This window comes from Mirounga leonina, unplaced genomic scaffold, assembly GCF_011800145.1.
Source record: "Mirounga leonina isolate KUSES-001 unplaced genomic scaffold, KU_Mleo_1.0 Mir_366, whole genome shotgun sequence".
NCBI lineage: Eukaryota > Metazoa > Chordata > Mammalia > Carnivora > Phocidae > Mirounga > Mirounga leonina.
In genome coordinates, this window is record NW_023270709.1 from 17,943,843 (window position 1) to 17,961,645 (window position 17,803).

Sequence of the window (17,803 nt, forward strand, 5' to 3'; positions counted from 1 at the left end):
AGCTCCTAGTGTGTATCAGGCTCTCTGTCAGGCCCGGAGCCGTGGTTCTCAACCAGGGGCACTTTTCTCCCCCAGGAGACAACGGACGATGTCTGGAGATGGCTTTCATTGTCACACTGGGGATGGGGTGCCTCTGGCAATTGACTGGGGAGGGGGCAGGGATGATTCCTACAACAAGGAACTTTCTGGTCCCAAATGTCAATATTGCTCCTGTTGAGAAACCCCGGGCTAGAGGGTACAGTATCTGAGATAAAGTCCTTGCCCTCTGGGTTACCCCAGGGGAGGGGACACTATAAACGAGTAATCCCAGTGTACCAAGCCCCACAGCGAAAAAGGGACTGGATATTATGGAAGAGCAGAAAGAGATGCCTTTAACTCTGCTTGGGGTTGGAAAGATTTCTGGAGATTGGAGAGGAGAGGAAGGTTACCCAGATAGGAATGGGGGTGGGAGGAGGTTGTTCAAAAAGGTGGCCCAGGGGCACGTGGGTGACTCAGTGGGTTAAGTGTCCGACTCTTGGTTTCTGCTCAGGTCAGGAACTCAGGGTGGTGAGATCGAGCCCTAAGTCGGGCTCCATGCAGAGCACTGAGCATGGAGCCTGCTTAAGATTCTCTCTCTCCCTCTCTCACTGCCATCCCCCCATGCATGCACGCACACTCTCTCTCTTAAAAATTAAAATTAAATAAATAAATAAAAACCCAAAAAGGTGGCCTGTTTGCGACTGCTGGGCAGTTTGGTGTCATTGAATATAGGGTATGCGGTTGGGATGGGTTGGGGTGGAATGGTGAGAGATGGCACGGGGTGGGGGCAGAATATATCCAGGAAGGTGGTAAGGGCTCAGCCAGTCTCTCCCCCGGCCCTACTTGGTAAGAAGGTCAATGTCCACAAAAGTCACAAAAGGGAATCTGGCACCCCGTTCACAGCGCTCTCGTCTGTAGCTTTTATTTCTCAGCGGGGCTCTGATAAGTGTGTGTCCTCTGAGTTTCGAATAAAGGTAATAGCAGAATATAACTCTTGCTAATGATTTGCCCTGGAGATGGAAGCTGTCAGATAATCATTCAGAATTTAAAACCTCCTCTCAATATTCCTTCAGATGAAGAAAATGGTAAGATAAAAATATAGCAGAACTTATTAGCAACCTCTTCCCCATTTTTTCCCTAAATGGTTAGAACATGCTGCCTTTCCCTGCTCTTCACATCAGCGTTTCTCCTATTAAAGCTGTCTATTTTTCAGTCCTAAATCCTAGGAGGATTTCCCCCCCATGAATTTAACATGACTGAGGAAACTGGCTCCAAGGTAAAATTTAGCTGCAAATGATCTAACTGAGACGAGGCATCGTAATAAAGAGACTGAAAAATGAACCACGGCCTTTTCGTAGCTTCATATGTGCGGTCACCTTTCTCTTTCACCCCCAATTTTATGATTATTCATAATGGAAGTAGGCCAGCTTTATACAGTGATTACATGCAACAAATGTCCTTCGTGTTCAAAACCAGCGTTCTCCTGCTGCCTCTGGCCAGGAGAGTACGCGGGAGCCTTGTCGGTGGAGGAGGGAGAGAGGGAGACAAAGCTACCGTTTGCAAGCTTCTCCAAGGGCCAGTCCTACACATGCAGAGCGGTGGTCATGAGTGGAGGGCACGTACAGTCGGGCAGCACCTTCTGGAAGGGTACTTGGGTTATGTGTTCAAGCCCCGCTCCCGACGATGTTTGACCCTGGCTCTCCTGGGGTTGAGGTATTATATAAGCTCTACCAAAGTAAGCATAACCTCCACAAACGAACCGGGTACCCTGAGAAGGAGACTCGAAGCAGGATTATTAAATCTTTCTCAGTGCACCCCCTGCCGCTTTCCCCTCTTTGTGAGAGAAAGTGTAAGGTACACCTCTCCTCTCTGGTCTGGGGGAGCCATGAGCTCCCCTCACCTGGGTTTGGTTCCAGACCACCCCACGATGAAGCGGATAGCGCAGTCAAGCGAGTCAGATGAATGTTTTGGTTTTCCGGTGCATATAAGAGTTATAGTGACGTTCTACTGTGATCTATTAAGTATGCAATAGGATATATCTTAAAAAAAATGGACATGCCTTAATTTTAAAATGCAAACCATCATCTGAGCTTTGAGCGAGCTGCAATCTTTTTGCTGGTGGAGGGTCTTGATGTTGCCGGCTGCTGACAGATGGGGGTGGTGGTTGATGAAGGTGGGGGTGTTTGTGGCCATTTCTTAAAATAATTCAGCCATGAAGTTTGCCACATCAATTAACTCTTTTTCTCACTAGTGAGTTCCCTGTAGCTTGTGATGCTGTTTGATAGCCTTTTACCCACAGTCGAACTTCTTCCAGAATTGGAGTCCGTCCTCTCAAACCCTGCCGCTGCTTGATCGACTGAGTTTATGTCATATTCTAAATCCTTCACCGTCATTGCAACAGACTTTGCCAGGAGTAGTTTCCATCTCAAGAAACCACTTCCTTTGCTCATCCATTAGAAGCTCTTTCTCATCTGTTCACGTTTTACCGTAAGGTTGCAGCAATTCAAATATAATAATAATGAAAAAGTTTGAAATACTGTGAGAATTGCCCAAATGTGTCAGAGACACAAAGTGAGCAAATACTGTTGGAAAAGTGATGTCAATAGACTTGCCTGACACAGGGTTGCCACAAACCTTCCATTTATAAAGAAAATGCAGTATCCATGAAGCACAATAAAGCAAAGCACCAAAAAACAGGGTATGCCTGTAATTGATTCTAGGAAGTGTTTCTCTGTCCATATCACCCTGTGGTTGAAAGCTCGTTTTCCCTTTGAGAAGAAGCCACGCCTCCTCTCTGCTTTCTGGTATTCACCCTAAACTTACACACAGAACTTGAAAATCTTTGGTGGGGTCCCTCAGCATGAGTGGAATAAGGACCCAACACGGGATGCTAGGCAGTTCTTCTAGCTTTCCAGGAATCGGCTCATTTCTTCTCCACCACCTGCCTGGGAAGCAGGTGCTCTTGGGGACCTTATTTATAAATCTTATTCACAGAGCTAGAAGAAGGGAGAGCCAGGAGTCTAACTGCGATGTTGTGACTTATTAATAAGAAATACATATTTGGTCTTCATCCTCTTTCTGGCACAGAGCTCCTAAAATCCTTGAAATTTCCCGAGAGATGAGAGAGATCAAGGTGTCTTTCGTTACGTGACTTTTGGAAAGCACCTAAGGATGGGGGCTGGTTGCCAGGGGACCCAGGTTTGTGGTGAGAGAGTTGGAACTTTCAGTCCCACATCCTGACCTCTGGGATAAAGAGAAGGACTGGAAGTTGAATCAGTGAATAATAGCCAGTGAGTTAATCCTTCGTGTCTGTAGAATGAAGTCTCCATAAAAACCCAGAAAGACAGGGTTCCCAGAGCTCCCGGGCTGGTGAATACAGGGAGATGTGGGGAGTGTGGTGCATACAGGAGGGCATGGAAGCTCCGCGCCCTTCCCCTACACCTTGCCCTAAGTATCTCTTCCATCGGGCTGTTCCAGAGTTATAGCCTTTTATAATAAACCACTAATCTAGTAAGTGAAATGCTTCTCTGAGTTCTGTGCGCTTCTGTAGCAAATTAATTGAACCTGAAGACGGAGTTATGGCAACCTCTGGTTCATAGCCAGTCAGCCAGAAGCACAGGGGACAATCTGGGCTGGCAACGGGCCTCCTGACCTGGAGGAGGCCGTTGCAACCTCCAGTCGGTAGCTGGCCATCAGAAGCGCAGGGGACAGCCTGGCCTCGTGAGTGGTGTCTGAAGCGGAGGTGCTGAGGGTCGTCTTGTAGGACCAAACCCTCCACCTGTGGGATCTGAAGCTATCTCCAGGTGGGTAAGTGTTAGAATTGAGTTAAATTCTTGGTGTTGCATGGGAAGCACCCTCCCGCCCAACACCCACGTTGGAATTGCCACCAGCACCAATTTGCATGCGCAGGCCATCCGAGGGCTTAGACCTCACACAGAACATCTGAAGGGACAGGAAGGCAATAAACGGGTTTGTTTGTTTTTGTTTGCTTTGGTTTTTTTAAGGAGTGTCACTAACAGCCCCAATTCTCTCCACCCCCTGGAGTTGGAAGATATAGCTCTTATGTGCAGCAGACTTCCTTCTATCTCGTTCTCACACTTGCGCTTTCAAGCAGCCCAATTCCTTCCCAGGAAGCAACTTCACAACACGATTTTTTGGTAACTACCATGTGTTTTCTTAGGGAGGGAGGGGGAATACCGTGAACAGTGAGAAGGCATACAGGTAGAGCCAAATGGGATTAGGATTCTGGGTTTCCAGCACTGTGTTTTTGAAAGGATCGTCAAAACAACTGAAGGATTTAAGTCTTGGCAAGCCTTTGCGCTTTTCAAAGTATCAGTGTTAATACCCATTTCTTTACCAGCCCTGCTCAACTAGCTTCGAATTTCCACCACTAATCCCTGGGAAGAGAACAAGAGCGTGGGCCGGTTAGGCCCTCCAGTCTGAGGGGAGAACGTGCGTGCATCACAAACTCTTTGTGAACAGCCCCCCACAAGGGCACCCCCTGTTCCAGGCCCACACCCACCGGGAAAAAGGCCAAAATAGTAGATCCAACTCCACCAAACATTCCTGAGAGATGGATGCTTCACTCAAGACTCAAAGGAAAGATGGGGAAAGATTCACATCCTACATACAGTGTGGTAAAAATGTCTAAAATCACCCATGCAAGCATCTCTGTTCTTCCTTTCCAGACATTATAGATACCAACAAAGAGAGGAGAAAAGACAATGAGCCTAATACATACAGGGAAGGAACATGCAGAAGAAGAGAAAGAACCAGGGAGTAGAAAATGCTTTTCTTTAAACTCAGGTGAACCAAATATCTTTGTTGGCTGAGTTAGCAGGAGGATACTAATGAAATAATCTTGTGAAATGCAAGTCTTGGTTTCCTCTCTTCTCTTTGGGGGCTCTGTATTACTCATAAACCATGAGGGTAAATTGCAACGCCAGGGGAGTGAAGATGGTGGAATTCATTCCTTTCCAGGTTTCTCTGACCAACTATAGGCAGTTTGTCAAGAGAAGACACAGGTCACAACTCTTAATTCAGGCCTCCACGGAGGCTTGGTGCAAGAAATCACTACGAGTTACCAGTAGATCTCAAGCTTTTCTGCTCCTGGGTTGCTCAACCACAGCTGTAAAGGAAGAAGCTATGAATTTGTCTGTTCCAGCCTCAGTTTACTCCCCTTGAACTTGAATATCAGTGGCTTGGGAAGGAAAGAAAGATCACATTTGAATGTAAATGTCTAGCTTGTTATCCTGAATCATCTGAGTCATAAGACAATGCCACCTTGTATTTAAGGGAAACCAAAGACTTTTCCCATCTCAAGGCCACTAGGGCTCAACCACCAGGGCCAACAACATCCAGGTGTCTCCCTGTACCTGGACAAGGCATCTGGCGGACACACTGCCCTCTGTAAACACATCTGCTCAGGACACTCCCCACAGAAAACATTCAGTCTAATCCCCCACCGCGTCAGAGCTCAATCCATATCCTTCGCAGTCAAAGTCCTCCATCACTTGGCCTCTCTATACCTTGCTGGACTCTTCTATTCTACCTGTCACTCCACCCACTGTTAAGACTGGAGTAAGCTATTTGGCCTTCTGTGTTTTACATCCCCTTTCCTCACTCTTGAGCCTTTGCTGCAATGTCTCATAAAGCCTGGGAAGCTTTTTGGTCCTTGCCCCGCTGCATGATGGCTGTCTTCATTCACCTGGCCGAACCTTTCTTCAGAGCCGGCTTCAATCTCACCACTTGCTCCAAGTCTTCCATGAATCTCCCCTCTTCTGTCAAAAAGAATTTCTTTTTCCACTGCAAACCCAGAGCACTTTGCACCAACACAGAGCACCAGGAGGGGTGCGTTTCTGAATACACATGCCTAGATCACAACAGTCTCTTTGTTGCCCTTTTCCTGATGGAGCATGCTATATGTTTGCTTACTTATGTTTTTATCATCTGTCTCCCCCACCAGAAAGTCCAGACATTTTGCCTCATTTGTTTGCTGCCGTATCCCCCATGCCTAGGACAGTGCCTGGCAGGTAGTAAGTACTCGATAAATATGTGTTAACTGAGTGCATGAAGGATTCATGGGAGCCTAGTGCTCCCAGACTGTCCTGCCCACCTTTCCATTGCCCCAGAGTGGCCGGCAAAGTGCTTTGCACCTGCTTCTTGAATCCAACAGGCTTGAAGAGCCAGCGCCTAGGATCTGGCGCCAAGCCTCTTTTCTGCTTTGAAGAGGAGATGTGGGCTTCCCAGCAAGTAGGCGCCTATGTGGCGCAGGGAGCAGGACTTCCATAGAAAAACTTGAGGTTACTGGGGAATCCTAATTGCTCAATCTAATTAGAAGAGGAAGCCAGTCACATTAAGAAACCTTCATGTGAGAGAACCAAGGAAGAAACTGCCGGGTAAATATTTTCAATCCTCATTCACTTCAATCAGCTTCCCTCAGACCCGGGGGCAAGGAAGGCGGACTTAGCCCCGATGTGCTGTTGGGCCAGATGCTGTGCTCCCACACAGACAGAAACCAAAAAGAAAGAAAAACCTGGTCTCCAGCCATGGAGGTTCCCCTCTGGCCTGTGCTTGGAAGGAAGCCGTCACGTCGCTTCTCCTAAGATCGTAAGGATTATCGCTGAGAAAGCTCAGCCTCTCCGGGCTTGAATCGTGGCCAACATGCTCCCAATTTGGAAGGCTAATCCTCCTAATTGAGCAAAAGGACACCGGTCCCCCCACTGAAACAGGCGCCACGGAAGCACCGTGCAATTCACCCCGACCACTGCCCAGCTACCTGTAGCTTTCAGCCCTCCGATCCGAAAAAGAGACACATTTCCCTTTCAGTTTTGCAATTTTTAATGTGTTTACATCATTGTCTCCTGCAACAGCTTAGGGATCACGGGGCCCCTCATTTCTTTCTGAGAAATGCAGCAAAACTATATGAAAATAAAGAGATACAATAGGAATGTCTGGAGGAATCATCGACACCAATTCCACCAGAATTGTTACCTGTAAATATATATTTATACGTACACACGCATATATACATTCAGAGCTTTTAGTATCAGCTCGATCAAGATGTTAGCTAAGCTCTGTTAGTGCCTGGCCCTGTGAAGGAGGGGCAAACAATACAAGCTCTCTAAACTTTGATTTCCTTGTCTGTGAAATAGGGATGAAACTAATACCTGTTCACTGTTATTTTGTGAAGATTAAATGAGCTGATGTTCTTCTAGCACTTAGCACGGCACCTAGAACAGAAGAACCACTCTGTAAATGCCCAACGAATAAATTAATAAGCTGCCGGGAATCCTCCAAGCCATTGGTCCAGACCTGGTACATTTCTGAGGCAATGGGTCTTACTCCCATCCTCCAAACAACCAGGTTCTGAGGAACGACACACAGCTCTGCTGTTTACAACCTAAGAGGCACCATTCAGAGTTCATGCTCCAAGGATTTGTATAAGGACTAGGACAATTCTACTGCTTATTGCAATGATTTTCCTAAGTGATCTAAATAAAGTAAAGGAAGGGGAGATTTTTGCTACTTTGCACCAAGGCACTCTATGGGCAAGTGCCCGCCCCGGGCAGCAGAGACGGGGGTCCAGCTCCCTGGAAGAAAGCAACCGGGATAGAAGACTGGTCATAGCCAGTCCTGGGCTCATTCCTGGGACTCTAAACACTGTCAGTATTGTTGACCAGGACTGAAAAGCGGCTCTCGCCAGATAGTCTCTTGGTTTGTAAATGTTAGCTACTCTGTTTGCCCTTCTTGCTATAATCATTTTATTTTACAATGTTATTTACTGTGTTCAAACTCATCTCAGAGGCCATGCCTCTCTCCTGAAACAGTTCGTCAGCATCATCTACTTGCCACAATAAAGATCAAAAGGCAAACCCGAGTTAGCACCATCCTGAAGTCAGCTAGTCCTCTCTGGAATAAGGCCCCTTGCAGACTCCGCTCTCTCTTTGGACTGGTAGCAGGTCCTGAATCCCGACAGATGTCAAGTCAACCCCAGCTGGCTATCTGAGGGGCGACAAGGACAGACAAAATAAAGTAAGGGTTGTGAGTTCTGCGGAGGGAAGCGAGCCATCAGCTCAACCACAGGGCAGCCGTCAGAAATGGCTTTTTGGGTGACATACATAGTCCCAAGGATGAGATCAGCTAGAGCTCCAGAGTGGGGGTCTCTCCCTTCTGCAGGCCCCCATAACCAGCTGCTTAAACCTACCTCTCTCCATTGCCTGGAAGTGTGTTCATACAGGGCGAAGGCTGTGCGGACCATGACTCTCTCACGCTTGTCTGTACCACAATAGTAAGTCCATGTCCCTTGATCATAAACCTACCACCCACTCTCACAATACACTTTTCTAGATCTTGATGGTAGTGGTGGTGGTTACACACCTCTATGCATTTGTCAAACCCCATAGAACTGTAGACCACAAAGGGGGACTGCTATCGCGTGTAAATAAAGAGGGAGGGGGTATGGCACACACCATAGCTGCCCACACAACAGCCTTCCTCCCACACCCACCCGGCTTCCTGACTAACACCAGCCTGATTTTACTCAAGCATCTATCCAGCTGGACCCTCCCTGCTGCTTAAAGATACTTCTTGATTAATCTATACCAGTTGATAATCCGATTCCTCTAGTCGCTGATTGGCTAAGAATGGCATTTGATAGAATTCGTGCCATTCCAAGATGGGAGGGTCTGGAAGCTTCTGTTCAGGTTCTATTTCCTCTTCCAACAGGGGCTCAAGGATAGTCATGTGCCTTTTGGTACTTACTGTTCTTTTCCGGCTTTTGGTACGGTGTGAAGACGTGATGCCCGGAGCTGCTACAGCAATTTTGTGAAGATCGGGGGAGGAGCACATGTGGGAAGATTGGCAGACGACACCGATGGAAAGAATCTAGGTCAGCCCGACAGCACCGAGCCGCGGAGCTCACTGACCTGGAGACCCCGCCTCACCTACCACCTCCTGACTCAACTGTTACAGGTGGTAATCCATTTTCCTCTTTATTGTTGAAGCTGCTTTATTTGGTTTTCCCATCCCCTACGTCCAAGGCATCATGATTAACACACAGGTCCCACACTGTTAGAAATGGCTCCAGCGTCTTCCAATAGGGTTGTCTCCAACAACCAACTGCAAGGAACACGGGGAAGGAATCTGGTATATCATCGCCGAGATACATTGTGTCTGTCTTGTTGTGGAAATTGTCTCTGGCTTACAAGTTGGCTTTTGCTACCTGTGGAACCACTGGTACCTGATTCAGCCAATAATAAATGCTAGAAACTGAAGCCAACAATACCTTTCAAGGGGGAAAAATTTGTGTTGGCTTCTATTTAGACAACTTGTTTGGATTTTACGACAAATCTTCTTTTTCTCTTTTTTTTTTTTTTAGGTTCTTTCCTGTTGGATGCTGAACACCCCATTTTAATTCCTCATATGTGCAGTCTCTTGCTGAGTCCACTCTCAGTGGGGACTTTGGGTGACTTTTTGTTGTGTTCACCTGTGTAGAGCGCCATCTTTCTTTGGCATTTATTTCCACCTGAAAGCTCTCTATTCTTCCTTTCCTGCTTTTCTTGACCTTACATAAAATGAAGGTCAGGCACTGAAAGCTGTGTTTATTCGAATAAATGTTAAGAAAACAATCTTAAAACCTTTTGTAACTTTTGAGCAGCCAATGCATTCATTGCCTGGTTGTTTCATTTTTATTTTTCCTGTTTTTCTCTTGATTGAAAATGTGTCTTAGCTGGGTCATTAGAAGTCCCTTTATTCCCATTGAACTTATTTTAGATTTGACATCTTCGTCCTCAGATTTGATTATCTCCCTATTAATCCAACAGAGAAGGCTCCTCCTCTATCCTTCCTGCCTCATAATTGTAAGATAAAAAATTCTCTGCCATGGACATCCTGCAGGCAATCTGCCAAGCAGTCCATACATCAAACGGCCACCATTTATCAGAACTCAACCTCTTTCATATATCTCTCCCTAAAACGCCTACGGTAATAATTTGTACAGTAGACACTCAATAACTGAAATTGTTTCGAATTCAATCAAATTGAATTTTTAGAGTCACCACAAGATGACAGGCAACATGCATGAGTTTGGGCTGTTTGGGAACACATGGAAAAGGACATCAATACTAGCTGCATCTTTTTTTTTTTTTTTTAAGATTTTATTTATTTATTTGACAGAGAGAGAGCAAGAGAGGGAACACAAGCAGGGGGAGTGGGAGAGGGAGAAGCAGGCTTCCCGCAGAGCAGGGAGCCCGATGCAGGGCTCGATCCCAGGATCCTGGGATCATGACCCGAGCCAAAGGCAGATGCTTAACGACTGAGCCACCCAGGCGCCCCAATACTCCAGCATCTTGAGATCCCAAGACCTATACTCGGGACCTTGGGACAGTCAAGAGCCGAACATTTATTATGTGGATCACCTCGCTCTAGTTCTTTGCTTCCCCTTCTTCTTGCGGACACTGTTGGCACTTTTTGTTCTAATAGCTGAAATATCATTATAAAATATCTGGCCAGCATAAATTAAATAGTTAAGTGCCATCTGACCCTAATGAGTAAAGGCTTGGGTATATTGAGAAGATTGCAACATCCAGGGTCTTCTTAGCCTTCATGGGGCAGGAGGGAGGATGGAATTTGTAGGAAAATTCTCAAAATGGCCACTCAGTTTATTATTATTTTTTTAATTATTATTATTTAAAGATTTTATTTATTTGAGAGAGAGCAAGAACACAAGTGGGAGAGGGAGAGGGATAAAGAGACTCTACATTGAGCACAGAGCCCGACACGGGGCTCAATCTCATGACTCTGAGATCATGACCTGAGCCAAAATCAAGAGTCGGCCGCTCAACTGACAGAGCCACCCAGGCGCCCCAGTTTAATATTATTTTTAATTGCAGTATGATAACATTCAGCCTTTTCATATCTTACTTTTGTTCCTGCTGTCATTGGTCCTTGGTTCTGGTGGCAACCAGATTTCATTTTGCTCATTATTCTTTCAAGTATTGAGCATCACCTGGGAGCCAAGCACTGCCCTGGGGGCTTGGATATATCAGTGAACAAAACAGACAGGACTTCTGCCCACCTGGAGCTGACATTCTAATGCAGAAGACACCAGAATGTAATAAACCCACAAACTCAGGAAGAGCTCTTTTTAGATAAATAAGGTTGAGTAAGGACGTGCTGAAGGATGTCCTCTCTGTAGAGGTGCCATTTGAACGGAGGCCTTCTTTTAAAAGAAGACTTCTTATTTGGGGACATTCTTTAGACATTTCCTTCTTTTGTTCTCTAATAGAATTATCTTGCAGAAGGGAATAGACTAAAGTCTAGTGGTGTGATATTGGGAAAGTCCCTTAACTCCTCTGGTCCTTGTTTTCCACGATGGCAAAATAGGGAGGCTGGATCACCAATGCAAGTCTCTGCAGCCCTGAAATTATAACACTCTGTGGAGTGTTATAGCACTTTATAATATTAATATATTATCATTAATTATAATAATATGCTATTAGAACTTTATAATGTCTAATCACATTAGAAAATATTGCTACAAAAACATGTTCTGCAGAACATGTCAGAAATCCTTCTAGCTATGATCTGACTTTTCTACCAACTCACATTATTTTTTTAATATCAGAAATCCAAGTGGTCAATAATCCTTGTTAGTGAGTTTGTCTATCGGATCGCTTTGTTTTGTAGATTCTTTAAAGAGAAGTTGGTACAATCCTAGCGTTTCTCTGAATCAGGGAACATGATTGAGACATGTTGACAAGGTATAAAATAACAGCAGATATAACCTGTCTCGGGTTTGGATTGTCAACAGTTTAAACCAGAGAGGTATCGAAAGGGATGCTGATCTACTCACTCTTTCTTTCTCCTTTTGTTTTAAGGAGTGAAAAGTTAGGAGAGAAATAAGTCAAGAAATAAATATTGCAATGTCTTGAGGCAGCTGGATCTGACCAGGAAAAACAACCATTAAAATGTGCTGTCAGTGTAAGGGGAAAAGGGGACAGAGATAACAGCGTTGATATTTATAGACCTCTGGTGCTCATGTCACCTGGGAAAACTTTATGCACAGAAGGTGCCAATCCTCACAACAGTGAGGACTGGCTGGTTAAGAGTCAAGTGTCATTACCTGCTGGTTAACAATTCCCATTTCCAAATGGAAGACCCAGACTTCAATGTAATCCTGTCTTCAGGCTTGAAGAGAAGTGAAGTGCTATTTTAATCTAATACATAAGCCAGAGGAGAAAAATCCTCTGCACAGAGAAGATGTTCATGGCTCTATGTGTGAAAGAAACTTCCAGGGGAATGCCCTTTTTATATGTTAAACCACGGCACTTTGGAAACCGAGATAAAGAGCTTTGGACCCTGAGCTAGTTCTCAGTTCCTTTTCCCTGAGCTAAGCCTCCTGTGTAATCGTCTCTTTGGTGAGCTTGGTTCTGCAGAGACGCTTCACGTAGCTGCTGTCCTGTCACTGTCATCAAAGCCCCCTGACTCAGATGGGGCCTTTGGAAATCAACCCGGGATAATGACCGCCTGTAATCATATAAATGTTTAAATAACAACCGGTTTTTAATGTAATCTGATGGAAGTCAAACTTCGCGCATCGATTACTCCCTGCGAGCGGCCACCTGTCCTCCAGGTCACCTCAGAACCTGGCAGCACCATCGAGAACATAGTAGGTGCTCTAAAAATATTTAAGAGACGAATGAAGATCGAATCCTTAACAATGTGCTCGGTCTGATCCTAAAACTACTTTTTTTTTCCCTGCTTAGAAATTCACCCTTTCAGTCCGCTTCTTTTTGAAGTGTTTATTTCAAAAGCATATTGATAGTGAATAAATAATTAATAACAAAAAAAAACAGCAATAAGCCTTCTCTAACACTGCTCTTCTTTTCAAATCAGTTCATGGTGTTGGCTCCCCAGGGATGGATGGGACAAAACCAGCTGAGATTAGAGTAGCAATGGCTTTTTTCTCTCCCCCTTAAATGGCCTGGGATTCAGGCCCCAGTTTCAATGTCCACATTGAAAGTCAGAGTCCACACGCCAGTGTCCATGCAGAATCTTTCCTCCTGAATCTAGATTTGTTGGACGAAAGTCTGACGTCCCCGCTCAGGTTTCCAACCCTCGTGATAAATTCTTTCATCCCCACCCCTCAACAGTCCCCAGGTTTAACTCAAATTCTGTGTGTCAAAATGAAAATTGCCCTTGGTCTTGCCACTTGAAGCAAAAGGTTGTAACTATATGCTTTGCATTGCCTCCAGAAATACACTCTTGGGCACAGTTTACCAGATCTTACTTTGAAGAGATCTCTGGAGTTAGCCAAACAAATGGGAAAAGTCTAACTGAGGGGCGCCTTCACCCCCTGATACCGTCTCTTCCATCTGCTTCTCACTGATACAAGATCACACTCTGTTCTAACCTCTGGTCTTCATCTGGACCCCCCTTTTTCCCATATGGAGAATTTGGAGTTCCAAAACAACAAAGATGCTAGATTTCAAATATAATATAATTACTCATTTGCTTTATCCCAGAAAACACACCCAACAGGTTCAGAATAATAATACCAACACTATCCCCGAAAATATGACTCTTGACAACAGTGTAAGCTGATTTTGTTTGTTTGTGGGTTTTGGAAGATCTTATTTTCTTATTAGAGTGTATTTCATTATGGAGGTACTACCAAACCTTCATGTGTAAAATCACTAAGAATAATTTTCACTGCTTAATCTTGCCACCACGAATGGATATACGTTCGTGTTCATGGTTTTCCTTTTATTTTCAATTCTTACAGATTGTTACTTTCAATGTAAAAGTTTTCAAGTACTTGCAGACTTTGCAATTCCATCAAATACTTACAGGGTTCCAAAGTCAAATAAACAAGACCATGTTTATGAGAAATCTAGCTTCCACCATTCTACCCTTCCCTAATAAAATTGCCATTTTTAAATGTTTAACCCTCCATTTCTTGTTTGTTTTTAAATATAAACAGATTATGTGTACGTGTACCCGTAAGCACCAGATTATGTGTATGTGTCCCAAACATATCAGACCCTACCTACTTTATCCACCTGGGTTATCTCACCTAAGAATATACCCTGGAGAGCACTCCATATTGGCATAGAGAGATGTGTCTCAGTACTTTGTACAGCTGCATAGTACTCCATCATGTGGGCATGCTCTGGTTTATTCAAACACTTCCCTAATGATCAATCTTTGGTTTCTTTCCAGTCTTTAGCTATTGAAAGTATTCCGGTCATCACAAGCCTTGTCCTTCTCTCCTTTTGTTTGGTGGGACTCGTGCAATTGCTGGGTCAAAGAGTAAATGTGCATGTCATTTTGACAGACACGACCAAATTCCCCTCTATATAGGTTCTATATCTGTAGATATAGATATTGCTGTATCTGCACCAGGAATAGATGAGGATGCCTCCTTCCCCACAGCTTTACCAATATCATATGCCATCAAGCTTTTAGATTTTTGCTAATCTTTTAGGGCAAAATAGATTCCAGTGGAGTTGTGATGTGCATTTCTCTTTGGGGCAAGTTTGGGCAACATTTCAAAGCCATTTTCATTTCCTTTTCAGTATACTCTCTATTTCTCTAGTGCTTTTGCTTAGCAGGGCTGTCCAACATCATTACAACTATGCAAACATTCTATACCCACATTATCTAAATCAGTAGCCACTGATCTCGTGCGCTGCCAAATATTTGAAATGTGGCTGGTGCAACCGAGGAACGAAATTTTTAAATTTTATTTCATTTTAATTAATTTTAATTCAAATCACCACACGTGACAATTGGCAGGTGCATTAAATAACGCAGGTGTAATCAGGGGTTTGGGCTCGTCTCTCTTCTTAGAAGCTCTTTATATATTAGGGGTATTAGTTCTCTGAGAAAGAGAAGCAGCCCCGGCATCTGAGAAGTAGCCTGCACGCTGCCCGAAGTTTGCCCAGGACGGATGGCTAGCCTGGGCTAGTCTCCTGTGGGGCATAAACAGCCCCATAAAGCACCAACATCGGAGAAGTCCACTTTGCAGCCGTAATGAAGTGAGACCCCCGCCAAACACAACACCATTTGAGAATTTTGTCTAAGCTCAGACAAAAGGAAGCTTACGCACCAACCACAAAAATGCCACACGTCTTCCTATCCTGGCTAACACGAGGGACGGCTACTTCTCTAACAATGGTGGCTTTCACCTTGATTCATTTTCCCATCTTAGAGATAAGGTTTGTCAATATATACCCAGTAAGAGATTTGCTCCTTTTTTTCCTGAAAGCATCCAATCCAGAGCAAAACCCCACTTCCTCAAACCCCTTCAAAGTTGCCTAACCAAAGCTCAACTCAACCCACTTCGCGCCTCTCACCATGGTGCTCCTTCTTCTTGCTGCAAGGTGATAAGCCTAACTTATCCATCCACAGATGTGTGTTTGGTGGTCTTTGGCTAGAAGGCACTAACAGTGCTTTGTGATTTAAGTTGCTGGTATTTTCCCCAGCTGTCATTTTCTGCTTTACTTTATGGAGGTGTCTTTTACTATGCACATTTGTATGTTGAAGAAATTTTTGAAATTTTTAAATTGCTCTGGATTCTGAATCACAACAAAGGAAATTTTTCCCATCCCCAGGCTATAAAGAAATTCATTCCTATTTAGTATGTATGTGGTTTCATTTTTGACATTTGGATCTTTGATTCATTTGGAATATATACAGGTATATGGTGTGAAAAAGACATAACTTTATCATCAGTTCTTTGGATGCATATGTGTAAAAGCATGTTGCCTGCAGAGTTTGGTCCCTTCCTTTCCAATTTGTATCCTTCTAATCACTTTTTCTTGCCCAGTTCTATTGGCTAGTACCTCTAACCCAGTATTAAATAGTAGTGAGGATAATGGGCATCCTTGTGTTGTTCCTTACTATACTGGAAAATTCCTAGTGTTACCACATTAACTAAAATGTTGGGTTTTGAGCTAAAGCATGCACACACACACACACACACGCACAAGACCACGCAAAGGAGATTTTAATTTAATTTCATTGCTATTTTATTGAATGCTTTTAATCTGAGTAAAAGTTAACTATATCAAATGCCTTATTTACTACCTCTGTGGAGATGATTAGATGCTCTTTCTCTTCAGCTCTCTTAATATAAAGAGTTACATTATTGAATTTTCCAATGGTGACTCACCTTGGCTTTCTTAGAATAAATCCTGCTTGTTTGTGATTTGTTATTTTTTTCATGAGCTGCTATACTGTGTGTTTTAATGTTTTATTTAAGACTTTTGCAATGATATTTATAAATGATATTGGTGGAGAGTTCTCTTTCTGATGCAATCTAGTGTACTTTTTAGTATAGTTTTTCCAAATCTTAGTTCTGCTGGAAGGTATGAAAACAGCAACCATATTACAGATAAGCCTAATTCCTGTAGCAACTACAATTAAAAATAGAAAGGGCACAAATTATTTCAGGAAAAAAAAACAGATCCCCAATTTCATAGGGAAAGAGAATTTATATGCCATTCATGTTTGTGACTAAAAGAATCCATTGTTACAGTTCAATTTCTTAACGCTGCACAACAATTATAATTAGAAGTGAGTTCTATACACACCTTTCCTTTTAGCAGCTATTGCCAAGCACATCTGCAGTTTCTAAAAATGCCTTTATTCTTTTGCAGAGTAAACAGCAAAAGATGCTTGGAGGCAAATAATAATAACCATGCAGGGCACAGGAATAGCATGTGCCCAGTGTGAGTTTCTTGCAGCCTAAAGCCATGTATTTGGCTTTGAAGAGAGCTAAAGAAATGACCATCTGATGTTCAGAAGTTAAGATGAAACACTTGAAGAGCTCCCTCCTCAAAATCCATAACCCTAGTCTAATCAGTTGAACCGTAACTGAGGAGCATTCTGCAAACTTCCTGACCAGTACCCCTCAAAACTGCCAAGGTCATGGAAAACATGGAAAATCTGAGAAACTCTCACAGCCAAGGGCTGCCTAAGGAGAGATGAAGATTAAATGTAATGTGGTTTCCTGGACGAGTTCCTGGAACAGAAAAAGGATATGTGATAAAAACTGAGAAAATATCAATAAATTATGGGCTCTAGTTAATAATAATAACATTGGTTCATTAATTGTGACAAATATGCCACATAAATGTAAGATGTTAATAATAGAGGGAAAAGCGTGTGGGGCATATGGGGATTCTCTGTACTGTCTTTATAATTTTTCTGTAAATCTAAAACTATTCTAAAATTGAGTATGTTTTTAAAAAGTTAAGGAAGCTTAAAATATCATATGGGCACACCTTTCTTCTAGATGCCAAAAAAGTAGAATTAGGCCAAGAGGTGCATATGAAAAGGTGCCCAGCATCATTCATCATTAGGGCAAAGCAGATCAGAATCACAATGAGATATCCCTGCACACCTGTTAGAATGGCTATTATCAAAAACACAAGAGACAAGTGTTGACAAGGATGGGGGTGGGGGGAAGAACAGTTGTGCCCTGTTGGTGGGGATGTAGGTTGGTGCAGCCACTGTGGAAAACAGTATGGAGGTTCCTCCGAAAACTAAAAATAGAACTAACATATGATCCAGCAATCCCACTTCTGGGCATATAGTCAAAGGAAATTAAAACAAGATTTCAAAGAAATATCTGCCCTCCCATCTTCACTGCAGTATTATTCATAATAGCCAAGACATGGAAACAACCTCAGTGTCTGTCAGTGGATGAATGGGTAAAGAAGATGTGGTGTGTGGGTATATATATGCAATGGAGAATTAACCAGCCATGAGAAAGAAA